Below are 22,493 nucleotides of genomic sequence, written 5' to 3'. Positions count from 1 at the left end.
GCGGTGACACCCTGGCCAAGCGCGGGGTACTGTTCCGCGTTTCTGTAGCCAAGAAACGGGTCTGGGGGGACGATGTTGAAACCAGGCCGTCGTTGGGTGGTGTGTCAGCCCTGACTGACGGCGACCCCTGAGGTTGTTGGATGCCTGTATTTGTTCCGCCCGACAATGCGGCGGGCTGAATCTGGGGTGTTGAATTACCCCCAGAAGGCTGTGGCCTGAGTAGATGTTGGGGGGTCTCCAAGACCACCGTGGGGGATCCTCTCGGTGATCTCACCGGGAAAGATGTTTGATCCCACTTAGACGGGGTAATTGTCCTCAATAGCTCATTCACAGAATGACTATCCCAAGAGTCTTGGGAAGAATAAAAATATACATTACATTTACATCTTTAAACGGCGACAGAAATCAAACTTAAAACAACATGTCCAGGACATTCAAAACCTTTAGCTTTTTTAGACCTTTGAAAATAGCCTTAGACATTCACTACAACGCCTTATTATTTACAGACAATATATTTATTAGGACTTGATAATAAATTTAAAACAGAGAAGCCGCTGTAAATAAACTGTTTCTTAAATGTTTCTTTAAAAACTGTAATATTGTTAATAAAACACACACACACACAACAACATTTCATTTTTAAACGAACCTTCCAAGTGTAAACGCTTCCTGATCCCGGGACTTCCTGTTTCACAAACGTTTTCACGATCTGTTTAAATATTAAATACAATGAACACCTTCAAGCCTTTTCCTACAACCACTTTAAAACAGAAGTATAATAGCGGGAGATAAGCCAAACAACTTACTAAACCCTTTCGGACGGCTTTACTTCCTAACCAGACGGTACGGCAATCGGTCATTTCTAAACACGTTCCCCAGAAACAAGCCTAGACCTGTCCGGACTTCTAAAGATCTTTCCCAGAACCCCCCGCCCTACAGGAAACGGTCACCCATCGCTTAAATATTAGCCCTCAACGGGCAAACAAAGCCCTTTTAAAAACATTAAAGTTTGAAAGATCTTACTTACCTCCACAGAATAATCGTTTCTTATGTTTTTCGGCTGGTTTAGCTTTTTGCACCGCTGTGAAGGTAAGAGACATGTTTAACCTTTAACCACACCGCTTTATAAAAAGCTTTAACCTCTTACAGGCTGCAGATATATACTCACAGCTATCAGATACCGGGGCTGACGGCCTTTCAGATTCTTGAAAGGTTACGGTTCTCGAAGGTAAAACGAAACAAGCCCTCGATGTGGAAGGCCTTTCGTTGTCTCGAACCACGTTTCTTAATACTGTTAGACAGGATAATTTTTTTAAATTAACAAAACTGGACTCAAACATCTTACAGAAACGTTATACAAACAAACAGGGGTTTAGTTCTTACCCGGTCGGCAGACAGCCTGTCTAGGGACAACCACTTCTCTTGGTCGATCCTCGGAGACATTAATCACAGGCCTTTCGATAGTTTCTGTGTAATTAAAGAGACCGGCATTAATATATATTAAAACGTTTTCATAACTCTAATGAGCCGCTTCAAAACCACACACACCCATGCATAAGAACCCATGAGCGCAAACACAAAAATCTTACCGTCGTTGTTCCAGATGATCTCCTCAGCGTTGGGAATTAACTCCTGTTGACTGGCTGAAAAATAATTTTACAGAACTTAAAACAGATGTTATAGCCTTATTTACAATACATGCACACAACATGCTCTGAGTCAATGAAAATAATCTGAAGACTTGCCTAAAAACTCGTTTAAATCGAATCGCTGATGTTGTTTCCGGACATTGTTGATCTTTAGTCTTAAATCGAAAGGTCAGTGTGAGTCTGTCGAGCTGAAGACCAGACCTTCATACTTATACTGATGGCCACATGCCGGATCTGCTTGTAAGGCATTGTTCTGGTCTGGCCTTTGTGCCACCCTGTTACCAATTAACATATCAAAACCAACCAATAAAATGACACTGCATCAAATTTCAAATAGAAACCAAGATGGAGACGATCTCTCTCCTCTCTACTCTAAACTTTTATTAGAACCTTTTGGTCTCTCAAAAAAACATTTTTAAGCATCAAGACCTATAGTCAACAACCACTAAGAATATTTCAGGCCTTTATATGCGCTAAAAAACAACCTGAGCCTAGAAAATAACTATAAAGATCAAAAATAACTAGCGCTTTTACAGTGATTTTTTTATTTATTTTTTATAGCGATGCTTTGTTTGGTATTAAACAAGTCACAAACTACTCAGAACAGCGTTTATCCCCGCAAAAGAGATATTTGGGTTTATTTTACAAAGCTTATAAATTATATAGGTTAAAAGTATTCTGAATGTTTTGATATCACACGCCATACCTACTGTTGTCTTCTACACCTTACGGTAGCAACAAATCTAACTACTGCTTTACTTTAACAATAATAATGACGGCGACCACGATGACAACAAGAACAACAACAACAACATCATCATCATCATCAGATTTTAATTAAAAGTGGCTACACCAGCGTTTACAATTTCAACCTGTCGACGGACGGACGCTCTGAGTGCATCGATTGCGGGCACTCCAATGAAGAAAAGACACCCACCGCCTCCGGGGAACCACGAGGGCAAGCATGACGAAAAGGGCACAGTAGGCTGTTTCCGCCCGGTTTCGAACCGGGGACCTTTCGCGCGTTGGGCGAACGTGATAACCGCTACACTACGGAAACTGACACCGCTGCCTCTTGCTTCAAATGGTTACCGTTAAAGCCTGCTGGTAAAACGGGCTCAGGTGTTTCAGGTCGGCTAGGCTGTGAGATGTCGTCTGAAGTGCGGCGAAAGGATGCCATTTTCACTGACCTGTTTGGCATTGCTAAAGGGCACATCAGGACACTTTGGAAACTCTTTCAAAGGAAGAACGCCCTGAGCTATGACAAGACTTACACTTACCCCAACAAGGTGATGCTCAATGGCTTGTTCAAACAGCTGCTGCTTGTCTTGTGCCACCATCAGACAATCACAGAGCTATTGTGCCTTCTGCACCTTACGGTAGCAACAAATCTAACTACTGCTTTACTTTAACAATAATAATGACGGCGACCACGATGACAACAAGAACAACAACAAGAACAACAACAACAACATCATCATCATCATCAGATTTTAATTAAAAGTGGCTACACCAGCGTTTACAATTTCAACCTGTCGACGGACGGACGCTCTGAGAGCACCGATTTCGGGCACTCCAATGAAGAAAAGCTACCCACCGCCTCCGGGGAACCACGAGGGCAAACAGGATGAAATGGACCGGCCCACAGCAGGCTGTTTCCGCCCGGTTTCGAACCGGGGACCTTTCGCGTGTTAGGCGAACGTGATAACCGCTACACTACGGAAACTGACACCGCCACGTCTTGCTTCAAACGGTTACCGTTGAAGCCTGCTGGTAAAACGGGCTCACGCATTTCAGGTCGGCTAGACTGTGAGATGGCGTCTGAAGTGCCGCGAAAGGATGCCATTTTCACAGACCTGTTTGGCATTGCTAAAGGGCACATCAGGACACTTTGGAAACTCTTTCAAAGGCAGGTCGCCCTGCGCTTTAAAAGGGATCCCAGCTATGTTGGAGTGGAGCTTTTTGCTTTAAGAGAGAAGGAGGGTACGTTGGAACCTTTTGAGACGGTAATTGAATACTCTTATGAGGACTGGTTGAAGGTGATGGCCTGGAGAGATCTGGGGCTTGTGGATAAGACTCTAGAAGGCTTGCAAGAGGGTCCAAGAGAATGCGAAATGGAGTCTCCGACTCAGGGTTTTGAAAGGTGTGAATGGGAAAGCTTGCAGAACTACGGTAGAGTGGTGAAGAGTCTATCTCAAACTACAGATCGTAAGGTTTTGTTTAGCAGTACCCTGATTACAAACCCTATTGAAGGGGGTGTGGAGGATCCAGAAAAACAGGTTACTGAAATTATGTTTGACGCCGTGGACTGGCCGTTCTTGAAAGAGGTCATAAACTGTATAAATGATGGTTTTGACATCTTGACCAAATGTTCGCAACTGGATTTGGTTAGAAGGAGAATATGCTGGATTATGGATTATATATCCCCCTTGAATGACGACGACGATGATAAAACCGACGACGTGTGGGGTTTTGGAGGGGGGTCTGACGGCTCAGGGGCTACTCTCTTCTAAGAGGGCGGTGTGTCGTGACGTAGTGAAGAGATAGGATAAAAGGCGCAACAATTCATTCATGGTTTAAAATTAAAGAGAATGTCTTACCCGAAAGCTGCGGACGTCGACAGGCTCTACAGGCCTCTTCAAACCCGGGATCACCCCTGGTTCTATTCCCCAGATTTTATATACACTCTGGAACCCTCTGACTGCGGTTACCCTCCAAGACCTCAGACCCCGGTCCCTCAGGACGAAACAACATGCGGTGCGATGGATGTCCAAATGAGTCTCGGGGATCCCCAGCCTCTGGAGCTCATGGAGGGCCTCGATTTTGCCGAACTGTCTACCGTCTGTGCGTCTCAGGAGGGGGTCAGTCCAATGGATGTAGAAACACCCCACAAACCACCAGGCGACCCAATGAGCATCGGACTGTCCCAGGGGCGTGATGAAGACGCAGGATTTATGCCCGGGGTATGTGACCAAGTAAGCAGAGTGGTTAAAAGCACCCTGGTGTATATTCTGAGTGCTCTCATCGACCGAGCTCTGAAAGAAGTCTGTCGGGGGTGTGAAGTGAATCACCCCAGTCAGTTGAGACACAGTTGTTTGTTTGAACCAGACCGTTACTATTTCCTGTTCTATTTCAACGTGTTTTACAGAAGACTGAACAAACCGTGGCTGAAACCGGCACTAATCAAGGCGCTGTCTTACTCCCACATACATGTCACTGCGGGACAAGTCCAGAAAATCATAGATGAGATTTTGCTGGAGCTGAAAAAGGAGCCGTTTATAATAGAGAAACTTGGGCAGCTGGTCAATGACCTGGATGAGCCGAGTAGAAAAACCGCTGGCAAGCTAAAAGCTTATTTCTTCAGTAAAGAAGTTAAAGCTGGGGGCAGCGACGAGGAATTCGACATCTACGCCACTGATTCAGACTCTGACCTGAACTAAGGGACTTTGAACATGGGGAATGTTCTGGACTGCTTCTGCAACTGGTTCTGTCATCAACACTCTGTAGCTAACCTGAGAGCGCTATTACACCATGTGCTTGACAGAAAAGTAGCCAACGCGAGCCTTTTCTCTACAGATTTAACCATCGATGAGGATCAACTTTCAAACCTGGAAAAGTGAATGGCTGCTGTAACAAAGACCGGGGGGTACGAACACTGGGATGAAGCGCTCAAGGGGGCCAAGAATGATATTAGGCCATATCATCAACATCTGTATGACCTTTTGCTGAGCATGTTTAATACACCTCTGTTTACTTTTAAAATAGGTCATATTGTTGTTTTATTTACATATGTAACTGAGGTGTGTGCCTACAAGATAAAGAAACAGGTATATTTGTTGATATAGATCAAGTAACCAATCATCTGATTTCTTTTTGTCTGGACCGCAGAAAAAATTGTTGTGTATGTTATACTTTTCTCAAATGTCTAAAAAGGGGTATCTGCTCTCCTGAAGTTGAATAAAAAACCTTGTATAAAAACTTTGCGCATAGTGTGGGTCTGTTTGGTTATTTGACAGAATGACTCGGCAAGCTCCCCAAATGCAGGAACTATACTACAACCCAGCCAAGATTGGGGGTTTGGCGGGTAAGAAGGGTTTTCAAAGAGGACTCGCTGAGGCCGGAGTGAAGGTTAATGATGTGGTTGTTTCAGAATGGTTACGGGAACAAGACGCCTATACCTTACATAAACCTCTCAGGATTAACTTTAAAAGAAACCGCGTATATGCAACTGACATAGACTCACAATGGCAAATGGATCTAGTCGATATGTCAAATTTATCAAAACATAACAATGGTCACAAATTGATGTTGATGTGTATCGATGTGTTATCAAAATATGCCTGGGCTCGCATTCTACATAAAAAAACAGGTCGGGCGGTGACAAGGGCCTTTGAGGATATATTGTCCCAGGGTCGATGTCCTAAAAAACTGCAGACTGATAAAGGAAAAGAGTTTCTCAACAGAGAATTTCAGAATCTACTGAAGAGACACAAAATACATCATTTCACCACCGGTAATGAGCTTAAGGCATTGGTAGTGGAGAGGTTTAACCGCACCATGAAGACCAAAATCTGGAGATATTTTACAGCGGTCAACACGTTCAAGTATTTTGATAAAGTTCAGGATTTTATCGATGCTTACAACCAAGGGTATCACACCAGTATTAAAATGAAGCCTATAGATGTTGATCAAAGTAATTCTTTTAAGGTCTATAAAGAATTATACGGACCATTTATTAAGAAGGGAAAAACTACTTATAAGTTCAACATCGGTGATGTGGTTCGCGTTTCAAAGCTAAGGAGTACTTTTGCCAAAGGTTATGAACAAACATTTTCTGACGAATATTTTACAGTTACCGAACAGTTGGCTTGAGACCCCCCCGTGTACCGGTTAAAAGACTATGACGGGGAGGATATAGAAGGAACGTTTTACGAAGCCGAGTTACAAAAAATGATTGTGGGTAAAGACAGTGTATACAGAGTTGAAAAGATATTAGCTGAAAAAACCCAGAACCGGAAAAAATACGTGTTGGTGAAATGGCTTGGATGGCCTGAAAAGTTCAATAGTTGGTTCCCGGAACAACAGGTTTGCGATATTCAATCCTTATAACAACATGCCCGTGGGTAGGTTGGGGGCATTACTTTCGGTACTCAAGATGGAATCAGGAGGCTTCTACGTGACTCTACCCAGTAACGCCTCTCTCGATATATACCCTAAAAATGAAATATCCAGTTACACGGTACAATTTGGAAAATCTATAGATCTAAGGGGGTCGTGGGAAGTGGGGTTGGCGGAAATACAGTATCCTTACACTTGGGCTGTTTTACAAGATAAGGATGCCACCTTCGCCATTTTTGATGATGTTAAAATCAATGGATATTCACGATACAAGGAGGTTATTATGACAATGTGGATAAAATATTAGATGAGATGCATAAACAGTTCTCAGAAGGCACCCCCAACATCAAGCTATATTACAACCCTATTAAAAACAGAGTGTACAAGGTGTCAAAACCAGGTATTAGCATTCAAACCAGCGGCCAACTGGGGCGTATATTAGGGTTCTATTCTGACACAGAGAGCAGGTTCTCAGAAGTGGTGGGGCGGCTTTTACACTCTTTATGTGTATACGGATATCATAACCCACCAGAGGGTCGGGGATAGTTATGTCCCCCTTTTGAGAAATGTACTTATTAAAGGTAAAAGCAATGACATGGTCACAATTACTTATGACAAGCCACACTACGTACCAGTCTCAAAGACCCACTTTGACAACATCACGATCGAAGTCAAATCGGATCAGAATATCAACGTACCCTTCCGCTTCGGTAAAGTTATTGTCAAACTACATTTTCGACCCCTGAAACAGTGTGTACATTATTAAAATGGCTACCTCGAGGGGTTATGTAGATCCTAGCGCCTATGTGGATTATTACAAGATGCAAGCCGGGAACGGCTTGCCCGGTATTGTAGGAGCCCCCACAATGTATGGCGCCGGTCTAGGAGGACTCTTTCGTGGTCTCTTTAGAATGGCCGTACCCCTGCTTAAGAGAGGCTTTGCTATAGCCAGACCCCACTTGAAATCAGCGGGTAAAAATATTGTTAGTGACGTGTTCACCAATGTTATGAACCGGGCAGCTAGCCATGAGCATCAGGAGGGTTCGGGTCTCATGGTAATGGCGAGGAGGGGGGGTAAAAGAAGAAACAGCATGTGTCCACCAGGGGGCGACGAAGATCCGTGGCTAACAAAAAACGAAGAATCTCTCATTCTCCAACATATCGTGGAAATTTCAGACACGGCCCCTCTGGAGTTTTTTATAGCTGGCAATGGCGAGGATTATATTGATTTGAATAACACATTTATTTTAATGAACTGTAAAGTGACTGATGAGGATGGCGATGCAATCGAGAAGACGGCCAACGCTGGGGTCATCAATTACCCGGTGGCCACCATGTTTTCACAGGTGGATGTGACCCTGGGAGATCGGCTCATTAGTCAAAGCAGCAATACTTACCCCTATAGAGCCATGATGGAGTGTATCCTTAATTATAGTGAGGAGACCCTGAGCAAACAGTTCAGCCCCGGCCTTTTCTTCAAAGACATCCCGGAAGCTATGGACGACAAGGATCCAGAGGGACTCAATAAGGGTTTTCAAAAAAGAACGGCCTCTTCAACAGAAGGGAGGACCTTTGAGCTAATGGGGCATATCCATGCAGACATATTTTTCCAAGAAAAACTCATGCTCAACGGGGTAGACATTAAAATTAAAATGATCCGTAGTAAAAGTGCTTTTTGTCTGATGACCCCTGATACTGAAAAATATAAACTGACCATATTATTGGCCTCGCTGTTTGTGAAGAAAGTGTCTGTCTCCCCGGCGGTTAAACTAGGACACACGCAGGCGTTAATAACGGCAAACGCCAAGTACCCGATCGAAAGAGTCTATATGAAAGTCCACAGTATCCCCGCAGGGACACGGGTGATGAACCAGGAAAATCTGTTTCTAGGACAGCTCCCAAAACAGGTTATTATAGGTCTCGTGGATAATGATGCATTTACCGGGGTTTACAACAAGAACCCCTTTAACTTTAAACATTTTAACGCGGAATTTATAGCGTTGTACGTCGATGGTGTGCAGGTTCCATCCAGACCTTTTCAACCTGACTTTGAAAACGGCAATGCGGTTCGTGAATATTACAGTCTAGTACTGGCTACGGGTCGTCATCTCAAGGATCAAACTCTGCTGATCGATCGCCGGGAATACTGCAGCGGTTACACCCTGAACGGTTTCAACCTGACCCCTGATGAAGAGTGTGGACAACATTTTTCACTGATGAAGACGGGCAATATGCGTTTGGAGATGCGTTTCAAGCAGCCTCTACCACGCACTGTAAATATGGTCGTGTATGCTGTGTTTGACAACATTATTGAGGTGAATCAGAGGAGAAACGTTCTGTATGATTATTATTAAAATGAACACCAGAGAGCTCAACCACATCATGAATGCCCTGGCCGACTCACGGAAACTGTTTCAAGGAGTCTACGCCTGCGATCAGCTGCCTAAATTTAAGATCAAGAATTTACCTGCAATGTACATAATCAACACACACCCTAAAAATATGCCCGGAGAACATTGGCTGGCTATTTATCTAAGGGAGGACCACCGTGGTGAATTTTTTGATTCCTATGGAAACCCCCCGGATTTCAGACCTTTCCCTCGGAAGATCAATAACTTTCTGCTCAACAACTGTCAAGAAACCATTTACAGCGGTCGTCAAGTACAAAGTATTCAGACCTTCACTTGTGGTCAACACTGTGTGTTTTTCTTATATCATAGTTCTAAAGGAAGGTCATACCCCGATATTATGGCCTTGTACAGTGAGGATTTAGGCCAAAATGATAAAAAAGTGGCAGAGTTTGTCAGTACACTGTGGACCCCCCCTTATAACACAATGACTTACGACCCTAGCCAGCCATGTATACAGATGGGGTGTTCTTGTGAGGATTTTAAAAGATGTCATGCGTGTTAAGGTGAAAAAATAATGAAAACAGCCTTTGAATCATTAGTTTTGTTTTTATTCAAAACAATTCTAATACAAAGCAGGGGTTATGTTATAAATAAATGTACAACATTTGAAAATAAAAAAAATTAAATAAAAAATTGTTTGTCGGGTCATTATTTACAGGGGAGACAAATAAAAACATGAGATTAATAAGCTTCCCAACGATGGATTGATCCTGAGGATGGTCGCTCAGCACGGTCAGAGTAATGAGATATCGGAGTCAGATCAGGCTCCACCTCTTTACACAGATGGAATTTTTGTCGCGTTTCCTGGTTAGGAACTGTGGATTGGGGCATGTTCAGACAGGCCATCGCCTGTAGGAAAGCATTCCAGCCTACAGGTCGGCGACTATCGGGTACCTTATTAGTGCTAGTGACACTCTTCAACAAATCAAACATGTGTGAACCTTTGATCAGTTGTCCTTTAAAAACAAATTCACCCTGTTCATTCCAAGCCGTTACCCGCGGTTTCTGAACCATTTTGTGCAGGATATATTCTGCATGTCTTTTGCTTCTGGCCGGCATGTTTCTCAAAACATCCGTTACAACATCTCCCTCTGAACTCTCAACAGGTTCGGTCACCGCAACATCTTTATCAACCGTACCCCCCGCATCAGCCCCAGAACCATTTTCTTGAGAGGCCATGGTTAAAGTTAAAATGTTTTGATCTTTTTCACCCTGTCTAACCAAATGGAGGTAGCGCTGTAACGTGTTGGTATACAACTGGGCTTTGGAATACTGATTTAAATCGGCCCTGGCCTGTATAGCTTTCATTTCAGAGTCCAGGTTGTTTTCGGCCGTTTGTCTAATGGGCTCTGGCCCGACAACATTTTTTCTCAGTTTCTCAAGCTGCTCCTGAGGGATCAAAAACATTTTCTGAGCATATTCCATTATTAACCCACTCTGGAAGCTAGAAGACTGGTTAGGAAAGGCACGGCTATGCTCAACAGCGGTCCTATAAAACCCCCGGTTTGATTAATCTTCTTTCTTTTTCTTTTAATAGAATACTTCTTATTAGCGATGATCTTGATAACCGCTTTTTGTTTTTTGAGTTTAGAATGTTGAGAAGGGGTTAGGGGTATATTACCACGTAAGATGTTAAAAGCTATTTCACACAGGGTCTCGATCAAATCCGAGGGGGCCCCTGCCAGCACAGCTTTCCTATGGCGCGGGCTCCCCTCAAATAACATTTGCAAAAGTGGCAGATTTCTTTTAATCCGAACAGACATTCTTATTTATTTCCTTTTCTTTAGCACATACACTGCCGGCCAATCGGGCGGGCACAAACCTGTTCTGAGGCGAAAGTCTTCTGGGGTTTGTGCTTTTAAGTCTGCAATCAAGTACCCGTAGGGTTTTTTGGTGGCATCCTCAAATGCCTCCAAAAAGAACTTGGTCTGGTTAGGGTACATTTGACGAGCCAAGACGGTGACCTGTAGTTTATCTCTGGGGTTTTTAAAAAGAATTATATAATTGGCATTTAAATTAATAGTGCGGCTTTTTTTACCTTTGAAAAAATAGATTTTGAACTAAATAAATAATACTTAAATTCCTATGATGAGTGTACTTTGTGAAAGCTTTTTCCACTTCACTGTTGTCACCGGCCTGCTCCATCAGGTCATCAAGGATCACTAGATTAGTTTGACCGGGCGGGAACAAGTCATCGTCACACAACAAGGCGGGGAGACCTTGCACAAATTTCAGATTATTTTTTTTCGAAGCCAAATCATCGTAGAGAGGTTGCCAGCAAGAGTAACACCACACTATGTTGTCAAGAGCTTGGGACTTGGTTGCGTCCACATCTTCTATGATGTTCTTTATAAGATAGCTCTTCCCCGAATTGGAGGGACCAGCTATAATACAGGAGAAAGGGTGTTGAAGTCTGTTATCAAAACCACCGCTAATATCCATAAGGCAGAGTGGTATAATCAGTCTTCAACACTCTTTTATTGTACACCACCCTGAATCGTTTGTTTAGTGATCTATTTTCCAACATTTACCCCTTTTTATTGCGATAGATCTGATTTCCGGCTGTAATAATCTCACGAGGAGGCGCGTCTTTCTCGGTTACAAAACTTTCTACCAGGGTCGTCAGAGACTTGATGTTAATGAGCTTGTTGTTACAATGGTTCAGAGTGAAACCCTTAACTTTCATACAGGTCTTACCCGCAGCCGTTCTGTATGCGTAAGTCTTAGGACCCCCTGAAACAAACTCCACTATGTGGTCCTGAGGATCTAGTTCGCTCGTTAACTCCCCAAGGTAGTCCCCGAGGGGAGGGACCCAATCCCCTGGCCTGGTGACAAAGATTACAGAGTCAGTATCATGATAGAGCGTGCGTTCCTGCAACTGATCCATTAAGTTGTACAGTTCAAGCCGGGCGTAAGCCGTGGTAAAAACCGCTATGAAAACATTAACGTTCCCCTGTTTGGTGGGGAAATCTTTAGGGGCCCTCCACTGGACCTGTGCCACGTGGTCATTTAAGAATTGAAAGTGTGATACTGCATGTTGTTTGGAAAACATAAATTCTATAAACTGTTCAGGGGTTTTAATCAAGGTTGTGTTTAGACGGTAATTTCTTTCCCCAAACTTACCCCACAGACTGTTTAAAATCTGTTTGGACATTTGTCTCTTGGCGGGGTTTACAGTTATGTTCCCCGGCTCTAGACGGATCCCTTCCTTTTCAAAATATTGCTGAACGTATCGCTCTTTGGCCGCGGAGTCAACACACCATGAGGGATAGCCCGATGCCTCCTGTTTCCCTTTCAGATGGGTCATAATGTAATCAGCAAAAAGAGTATCAGATTTTTCAGAAAAATGCCAAACCTCATTCACCTTACCGACTCTGTAACCTTTCTACACCGCCTTGTCAAGCTCAATGCTACACCAGACACCCGTCAGCGCTCTCTCTTCATCACTGTGCAGACAAGAGGTAGTTTGATTTTCAGTTTCCACACACGTTCTACACAGAGGGAACATCAATTTTCCCGAACACCTGTAAGGCAACATGGGTAAGAACAGCTCGCGAGGAGGGTACATGGTGACTTTGATCAAACCAAAGTAATGTCCGATTTCGAGAAAGTCACGATAAACAATGGTTGGACGCCCCACCGGGTACATTTTGGTCTTGTTGACATAAGGGTACAGACTGGTGAAATCATAGTAATCTACTCTCTCACCCTCCTTTACCTCATAATGTAAACAGAGGGCGTTGGTACGACCCCCAAATAACGCATCCCGGGGCTCTAGACGTTCAGGAAAGTCCAAGGTTTCCATAAACCGTTGTACCCCCGCTTCCTGTTGCTTCAGGGTCGTCCACTCGTGTTTCCAAATCACCAGCACGTTCAAACCATAGGTGTTTTTTAAAGTTTCAATTCGTTCCTGGAAATCATAGTACATATCACCGCAGAGTTTTTGTGTTACGGGGTTAAAGGTGTTTGGGTCGAAGCACTGAGGACAGCCATGGTAAATACAACCTGCAAACTCATAAGCGGTACGCCGCCCGGACACGTCGCTAAAACCGTCTAAGTAGTAAGGCCCCATTTTGACTTCCCCTTGATTTAAAGCATGTCTGATGAAGATGTTATCCCGGGCACTCAGGTATTCCAGCCACTGTATGGAGACAGTCGAAAAGTTCTTTTGTCTAGCACGATAGTTGTCAGAAGTGGTGACCGCTATAGTGTTTTTCTGCAAGAAATTGGACCGATACATTTTCATGCAGAGAGACGTTATGGTCACACTTTGCAAAGGGTCGAGACCCGATGTGTTGATAACCTCGGCGCAGAAACGCACACAGGCTTCTTTAAGGATCACCACATCATTTTTACAATAAGCGGCCATCTCTTCTCGGAAATCAAAAACACCTCCCTTAACCGTATTGTACCATTTAAAGAATTCCTCCCTCTCATGAGACATCATAGTATCAACCCCATAATAAGAGGCGGGCGGGTAGGACCCTCGATAATTTTGAGTGTCCTTAGTATTAAAAAAATGGCAGAACCAACCTTTCTTCTGAGCCTCAAAACCCAGAGCCTTAGGCAAAGCGCTCAATTTCATGGGGAGGAAATTTAACGAGTCTATGTAACGTTAGTTGAAAGCTTCGTCGGTGAAACACATGATCTTGCTACCCTGAGCTATTATTTTTGGGGTCACCCCATTTTCCACCAGATACTTCATCAAAATGTAAGAATCATAACCCTTAGCATTGTGGGCAATAAATGTGTAATTGAGGTATTTTGGACCGCGATACCGCGTAAAGAAATCCCTGACACAACTCTCACCGCTAGCTGACCACTCACGATCCAACATGTCAATACAGTGTATATAATTAGCAACGTGGACCCCGTTTTCTTGCCGGCATTCAAAAGCAAAAAAGACATACCGGTTGTGCGGCGGCTCCTTTTTAACCGGCTGAATAAAGCACTGGTGTTCGGACCCCGGGGTTAAATCAGCATTACAGATCCTGCATCTCGGCTCCAGACATTTGTGTGGTTTAACCTCATGAAAACGGTACTGGAGGCAACACTGCGGGCAATATTTAGTTTGATCACAATAACTCCGTTTTTTAACCCCCTCAGCAGCGGCCCTCTGTACCTTATGCTCGGAAAAACAGAACGCTGAGAGACAAATCCTTAAGCAATCTTTACATCGGATGGTAGGGGCCAAACCCTTACGACATTGCGGATTGAAACAGACGTTACAGTAACCGTCACAGCGGTGCTTAAGCTTATCATTGAAGGCCTTATAACACCAATGACAAACATACGAACAACCCAAAAAAGCCGTCAAACTCTTTATTCCAAAGTAATGACTATCACTTAGGAAGAGAAACAGTGTCTGTGTATGGGTTTCAGGATGTATCTGAAATTTCACAAATACTTCCTTTACCTCACAACGGTACCACACAACAATTTTTAAAGACAACAACTCCTCAAACTTGGTGATGTCTGAAAAGGTAACCATCTGTTGAGAGTTTAAGCCGGCCCTCTGATGAAGCATTAAAGCCTCTTGCAGAGCTTGGGGTTCAGGCATGTCGGGGGTGAGTAGTTTTATTAAACTGTAAGCAAAACAGAGCTTATTGTCCCCACTGGAACTCACCACTAATTGCCTGAGCTTGGTCCTAATTATGTCGTTCTTCAAGCATTTCGACAGTCTTCTAAGCGCCCCACCCTCAGGGTTACGAACCACATTCATTACCAGAGACAGACTTTCATCAGCTAAGATGGCTGCGTTACTTTGCAATAACGCTTCGATTTTAGCCAGACATCTAAATTATCTCCACTCAGCATTACAGATAGGTTGCTAAACAAATCATCCCCTCTGAGTTCTAACTGTACAACATCTCGAGGTCTGACCCTTTCAGCAACCTGTTCAAGCATTTTCTGCAAGGCCTCGTGTATGTTGACAAATATTTCTGCATAATTGTCACAATTTAAAAGTTCTGCAAAATTAAAACGCTGAATCATTTCAAAATTGTTATAGGCCGGTCTATCTATAATCACGGGATCACTGGTACTCTTGGACACATCATCATTTTGAACAAAGCCTTCACCCCCTACATTCTCACAGAGCATGTCCTCCACAGCCTTATCAGTCTCAGAACCCTCCACATTCCGAACACCCCCACTGCTGACATCTACAAAACCCCCTTTTTGAGGAGGCTCATTTAAAGCCTGTAAAAGTCCTTCAAAGATATCCAACCGGTTAATGTCAAGACCCTCCTCTATAGTGATGGCTGCTTCTGCCGCCATCCTGTGTTCTAATTGTCTCAAATAATTTATAATAGGGGCAGAATTTGGTCGGGGTAGCTCCTCCAAAGCCTCCACCATTTCAAACAAATCGGGGTGAACTAGGGGGTGAACCTCTATAAGCGCTACCGGTGGGAGGTGGTTATTTAGATCATTGACCATCTGTAACAGGTCGGGGTTCACCGGTAAGTCTGTTAATTCACATTCTATCGGTGGTAATTGGGGGTTATTTAAATTATTTATCATTTGTAATAGTTCCAGGTTCATTGGGACATCAGAGGAGTTCACAACAGGGCCGGGGATGTTCTCTCGGGAAGGTCTTTTTGGGGCCCTAGCATGTTCATAATCCTTTAGTTTGTGAGTTCTTTTACCAAGTCAGGACATTTTTTAATTTATTTTTTATTTTTCCAACAACCCACAATAGTAAGGCGTTTTGTGTCTATTAATACATTAAATACGGTACAATTCGTTAGTAAGGGTATTAATAAGGGTGTTTTGGCTCTCTATCACCAGGTTTTGCCCCACTAACACAAGTCTTTGATTTTGTAACTAAGTATGTAGCAACTCATGCCGACCTTCAGGAAGTAGCTCCGGGGGCTGGTGGCCTGGCTCAGCTTCAAAGGATGGTCGCTCCGGTAAATCTCGGTCGAAGGAGGCAGGGAGCGAGCGTATACTCATGGACGGAGACCAAGAAGGCCTTTGCGGTAACACCCTGGCCAAGTGCGGGGTACTGTTCCGCGTTTCTGTAGCCAAGAAACGGGTCTGGGGGGACGATGTTGAAACCAGGCCGTCGTTGGGTGGTGTGTCAGCCCTGACTGACGGCGACCCCTGAGGTTGTTGGATGCCTGTATTTGTTCCGCCCGACAATGCGGCGGGCTGAATCTGGGGTGTTGAATTACCCCCAGAAGGCTGTGGCCTGAGTAGATGTTGGGGGGTCTCCAAGACCACCGTGGGGGATCCTCTCGGTGATCTCACCGGGGAAGATGTTTGATCCCACTTAGACGGGGTAATTGTCCTCAATAGCTCATCCACAGAATGACTATCCCAAGAGTCTTGGGAAGAATAAAAATATACATTACATTTACATCTTTAAACGGAGACAGAAATCAAACTTAAAACAACATGTCCAGCACATTCAAAACCTTTAGCTTTTTTAGACCTTTGAAAATAGCCTTAGACATTCACTACAACGCCTTATTATTTACAGACAATATATTTATTAGGACTTGATAATAAATGTAAAACAGAGAAGCCGCTGTAAATAAACTGTTTCTTAAATGTTTCTTTAAAAACTGTAATATTGTTAATAAAACACACACACACACAACAACATTTCATTTTTAAACGAACCTTCCAAGTGTAAACGCTTCCTGATCCCGGGACTTCCTGTTTCACAAACGTTTTCACGATCTGTTTAAATATTAAATACAATGAACACCTTCAAGCCTTTTCCTACAACCACTTTAAAACAGAAGTATAATAGCGGGAGATAAGCCAAACAACTTACTAAACCCTTTCGGACGGCTTTACTTCCTAACCAGACGGTACGGCAATCGGTCATTTCTAAACACGTTCCCCAGAAACAAGCCTAGATCTGTCCGGACTTCTAAAGATCTTTCCCAGAACCCCCCGCCCTACAGGAAACGGTCACCCATCGCTTAAATATTAGCCCTCAACGGGCAAACAAAGCCCTTTTAAAAACATTAAAGTTTGAAAGATCTTACTTACCTCCACAGAATAATCGTTTCTTATGTTTTTCGGCTGGTTTAGCTTTTTGCACCGCTGTGAAGGTAAGAGACATGTTTAACCTTTAACCACACCGCTTTATAAAAAGCTTTAACCTCTTACAGGCTGCAGACATATACTCACAGCTATCAGATACCGGGGCTGACGGCCTTTCAGATTCTTGAAAGGTTACGGTTCTCGAAGGTAAAACGAAACAAGCCCTCGATGTGGAAGGCCTTTCGTTGTCTCGAACCACGTTTCTTAATACTGTTAGACAGGATAATTTTTTTAAAATTAACAAAACTGGACTCAAACATCTTACAGAAACGTTATACAAACAAACAGGGGTTTAGTTCTTACCCGGTCGGCAGACAGCCTGTCTAGGGACAACCACTTCTCTTGGTTGAGACATTAATCACAGGCCTTTCGATAGTTTCTGTGTAATTAAAGAGACCGGCATTAATATATATTAAAACGTTTTCATAACTCTAATGAGCCGCTTCAAAACCACACACACCCATACATAAGAACCCATGAGCGCAAACACAAAAATCTTACCGTCGTTGTTCCAGATGATCTCCTCAGCGTTTGGAATTAACTCCTGTTGACTGGCTGAAAAATAATTTTACAAAACTTAAAACAGATGTTATAGCCTTATTTACAATACATGCACACAACACGCTCTGAGTCAATGAAAAGAATCTGAAGACTTGCCTAAAAACTCGTTTAAATCGAAGTCGCTGATGTTGTTTCCGGACATTGTTGATCTTTAGTCTTAAATCGAAAGGTCAGTATGAGTCTGTCGAGCTGAAGACCAGACCTTCATACTTATACTGATGGCCACATGCCGGATCTGCTTGTAAGGCATTGTTCTGGTCTGGCCTTTGTGCATCAAGACCTATAGTCAACAAACCACTAAGAATATTGCAGGCCTTTATAAGCGCTAAAAAACAACCTGAGCCAAGAAACTAACTATAAAGATCTAAAATAACTAGCGCTTTTACAGTGATTTTTTTTTTTTTTTTAATAGCGATGCTTTGTTTGGTATTAAACAAGTCACAAACTACTCAGAACAGCGTTTATCCCCGCAAAAGAGATATTTGGGTTTATTTTACAAAGCTTATAAATTATATAGGTTAAAAGTATTCTGAATGTTTTGATACCACATGCCATACGTACTGTTGTCTGAGCCCACCCCCGCCACCCATGGTGTGAGTGATTTAGCCTTGAGTGTTGTGATCTATTTAGCATTGAGTGATCAGTTGTTTTTATTTTTTAAACGATTCCTTATCATCAGGGATTGAGACTGCTAAAATACCTTAAAAGCATATCCTTATCTTAAGTCTAACTCTTATGAGCTTTAAGACCCTAGAATGTATTTAAGTAAAACGACTGAACACATTATGTGAGAGATAAAATATAACCACAGCTTTTTTTTTTTTTTTTTACAAAAACAATTAACCTATACACACAAACACCCACACACACACCCTCTTTTTTAATTTTATTTTTAATTAAATTTGAGGGGAGAGACAGAGCCAGATACAGTGTGGATAACATAAGTACCCTATGCAAAACAGGCATTGTTAGGACCTGGGATCATAACACACAACAGAACTTGTTGATCTTATAAAATGATTGGGCGAGAGAGAGAGAGAGACAGACAGAGACAGTGTGAATATGATAAACGCACTATTCAAAACTGGCATTGTTAAGACCTGGGACCATTACAGACAACAGAACTTGTTGATCTTATAACGGTTTAGATTTACTAAACCATTACATGTATATTTAAAAAAGACCCCCAAACACTACAGGAAGAGCCGACCCATTCACACTCTACAGTTGACCAACAAGAAAAACAAGAACAACAGGTTATGGGCGGCCTTGTTGTTCAGGGTTTTATGGGTGTACACTTTCTGACGGATATGACGTAGGAATAATTAAGGAAATAACTCTACCTAAAATCACGCCTCCCAATTATGACGTAGGAATATTAATAAGCTTAGGGCATACGTCATAACAAAATAGGCCGCGCCCATAAAACCCTACTATCTACTCATAAGAGTAACAGCAATGTCGCCGATCCTGCTACGGTCGTATTGTAACAGCAACAACATGTATCGATTTTAAAACTGTCAGTTCCAGCGCCTCGCAAAGCTACCCTTCTGTGATTGTTTGTTCTCAAGGTCAGGATTTCTTGACACTCCGAGGGATGGCCGGCCGCGTTACAGGGACAGATAACACAGCACTAGCACGCGTGCACCGCGGGTTGTTTCCGCCCGGTTTCGAACCAGGGACCTTTCGCGTGTGAGGCGAACGTGATAGCCACTACACTACGGAAACCGACCTGTCCTGGTGTTTCGAATGGCTCCCATCGAAGCCGGCTGGTAAAACGCGCACAGGCGTTTCCCGTGGGCCAGCCTGTGAGATAAAGGTTTCTATTTTCACTGACCTATTTTGCATTGCTCAAGGACACATCAGGACACTTTGGAAACTCTTTCAAAGGAAGAAAGCCCTGAGCTATGACAAGACTTACACTTACCCCAACAAGGTGATGCTCAATGGCTTGTTCAAACAGCTGCTGCTCGTCTTGTGCCACCATCAGACAATCACAGAGCTATTGTGCCTTCTACACCTTACGGTAGCTTTACTTTAACAATAATAATGACGGCGACCACGACGACAAAAAGAAAAACAAGAACAACAACAACAACAACAACAACAATAACATCATCATCAGATTTTAATTAAAAGTGGCTACACCAGCGTTTACAATTTCAACCTGTCGACGGACGGACGCTCTGAGTCCAACAATTTCGGGAACTCCAATGAAGGAAAGCCACCTACCACCTCCGGGGAACCACGAGGGCAAGCAGGACGAAAAGGGCCGGCCCACAGCAGGCTCTTTCCGCCCGGTTTCAAACCGGGGACCTTTCGTGCGTTAGGCGAACGTGATAGCCACTACACTACGGAAACCAACCCGTCCTGGTGTTTCGAATAACTCCTATCGAAGCCGGCTGGTAAAATGCACACAGGCGTTTCCCGTGGGCCAGCCTGTGAGATAAAGGTTTCTATTTTCACTGACCTATTTTGCATTGCTCAAGGGCACATCAGGACACTTTGGAAACTCTTTCAAAGGAAGAACGCCCTGAGCAATGACAAGACTTACACTTACCCCAACAAGGTGATGCTCAATGGCTTGTTCAAACAGCTGCTGCTCGTCTTGTGCCACCATCAGACAATCACAGAGCTATTGTGCCTTCTGCACCTTACGGTAGCAACAAATCTAACTACTGCTTTACTTTAACATTAATAATGACGGCGACTACGACGACAACAAGAACAACAACAACAACAACAACATCAACAAGAACAACAACAACATCATCATCATCATCATCAGATTTTAATTAAAAGTGGCTACACCAGCGTTTACAATTTCAACCTGTCGACGGACGGACGCTCTGAGTGCACCGATTTCGGGATACTTCGGAAACTCTTTCAAAGGCAGGACGCCCTGCGATCAGACAGTGCCTGCACTTAGCCCAACAAGGTGATGCTGAATGGCTTGTTCAAACGGCTGGTGGTCTTCCGTCACCACCAGACTATCAGAGCTATTTTGTGCCTTCAACTACATAAGAGTAACAGCAATGTCACCGATCCTGCTACGGTCGTATTGCAACAGCAACGACATGTATCGATTTTAAAAGTGTCAGTTCCAGCGCCTCGCAAAGCTACCCTTCTGCGATCATTTGTTCTCAAGGTCAGGATTTCTTGCCACTCCGAGGAAGAGAAAACGACGGCCGGCCATGGGGCAGAGAGATGAGGACGGGTAACACGGCACTGGCACGCGTGCACCGCGGGTTGTTTCCGCCAAGTTTCGAACCGGGGACTTTTCGCGTGTGAGGCGAACATGATAGCCACTACACTACAGAAACCAACCTGTCCTGGGGTTTCGATTGGCTCCCATCGAAGCAGGCTGGTAAAACGCGCACAGGCGTTTCCCGTGGGCCTGCCTGTGAGATAAAGGTTTCTATTTTCACTGACCTATATTGCATTGCTCAAGGGCACATCAGGACACTTTGGAAACTCTTTTAAAGGAAGAATGCCCTGAGCTATGACAAGACTTACACTTACCCCAACAAGGTGATGCTCAATGGCTTGTTCAAACAGCTGCTGCTCGTCTTGTGCCACCATCAGACAATCACAGAGCTATTGTGCCTTCTACACCTTACGGTAGCAACAAATCTAACTACTGCTTTACTTTAACAATAATAATGACGGCGATCACGATGACAACAAGAACAACAACAACAACATCATCATCATCATCATCATCAGATTTTAATTAAAAGTGGCTACACCAGCGTTTACAATTTCAACCTGTCGACGGACGGACGCTCTGAGAGCACCGATTTCGGGCACTCCAATGAAGAAAAGCTACCCACCGCCTCCGGGGAACCACGAGGGCAAACAGGACGAAAAGGGCCGGCCCACAGCAGGCTGTTTCCGCCCGGTTTCGAACCGGGGACCTTTCGCGTGTTAGGCGAACGTGATAACCGCTACACTACGGAAACTGACACCGCCATGTCTTGCTTCAAACGGTTACCGTTGAAGCCTGCTGGTAAAACGGGCTCAGGCATTTCAGGTCGGCTAGACTGTGAGATGGCGTCTGAAGTGCCGCGAAAGGATGCCATTTTCACAGACCTGTTTGGCATTGCTAAAGGGCACATCAGGACACTTCGGAAACTCTTTCAAAGGCAGGACGCCCTGCGCTCTGACAGTGCCTGCACTTAGCCCAACAAGGTGATGCTGAATGGCTTGTTCAAACGGCTGGTGGTCTTCCGTCACCACCAGACTATCAGAGCTATACTGCGCCTTCAACTACATAAGAGTAGATAGTAGGGTTTTTTGGGCGCGGCCTATTTTGTTATGACGTATGCCCTAAGCTTATTAATATTCCTACGTCATAATTGGGGGGCGTGATTTTAGGTAGAGTTATTTCCTTAATTATTCCTACGTCATATCCGTCAGAAAGTGTACACCCATAAAACCCTGAACATCAAGGCCACCCATAAATACCCCCACCCCTCTGAAGGCAACGCCCCGAAACTCTCCTCTCTATTTAAGAACCCGCGCTGCTTTTAGGCAATACCTCTTTAATTCTCAGCATCAGAAACATCCCGCTTCTTCAACATGTCCAGCGACATCAACATGAAACCCCGCAAGAAACAATCCCGGGCAAGGGTTCCTGTACTCACCAATTTGAAGATTGAATGCTCCTGGGTGTTGTTCTGGGGGGCTCGACGGG

At 43.8% G+C, this 22,493-nt stretch overlaps 4 non-coding genes across 4 annotated transcripts; all 4 read right to left on the bottom strand.

Annotated features, from left to right (window-relative positions):
• Positions 1 to 2,636: 2,636 nt before the first annotated feature.
• Positions 2,637 to 2,709, bottom strand: trnav-aac (transfer RNA valine (anticodon AAC)). The gene has a single exon. It is a non-coding gene; the product is annotated as a tRNA-Val (tRNA).
• A 593-nt stretch (positions 2,710 to 3,302) lies between these two features.
• trnav-aac (transfer RNA valine (anticodon AAC)) lies at positions 3,303 to 3,375 on the bottom strand. Its single transcript has one exon. It is a non-coding gene; the product is annotated as a tRNA-Val (tRNA).
• Positions 3,376 to 19,452: 16,077 nt separating this feature from the next.
• trnav-cac (transfer RNA valine (anticodon CAC)) lies at positions 19,453 to 19,525 on the bottom strand. Its single transcript has one exon. It is a non-coding gene; the product is annotated as a tRNA-Val (tRNA).
• Positions 19,526 to 21,686: 2,161 nt separating this feature from the next.
• trnav-aac (transfer RNA valine (anticodon AAC)) lies at positions 21,687 to 21,759 on the bottom strand. Its single transcript has one exon. It is a non-coding gene; the product is annotated as a tRNA-Val (tRNA).
• Between the last annotated feature and the right edge of the window lie 734 nt (positions 21,760 to 22,493).

Source organism: Amia ocellicauda (assembly GCF_036373705.1).
Source record: "Amia ocellicauda isolate fAmiCal2 chromosome 11 unlocalized genomic scaffold, fAmiCal2.hap1 SUPER_11_unloc_1, whole genome shotgun sequence".
Classification (NCBI taxonomy): domain Eukaryota; kingdom Metazoa; phylum Chordata; class Actinopteri; order Amiiformes; family Amiidae; genus Amia; species Amia ocellicauda.
This window is presented reverse-complemented; position numbering and strand designations above follow the sequence as displayed.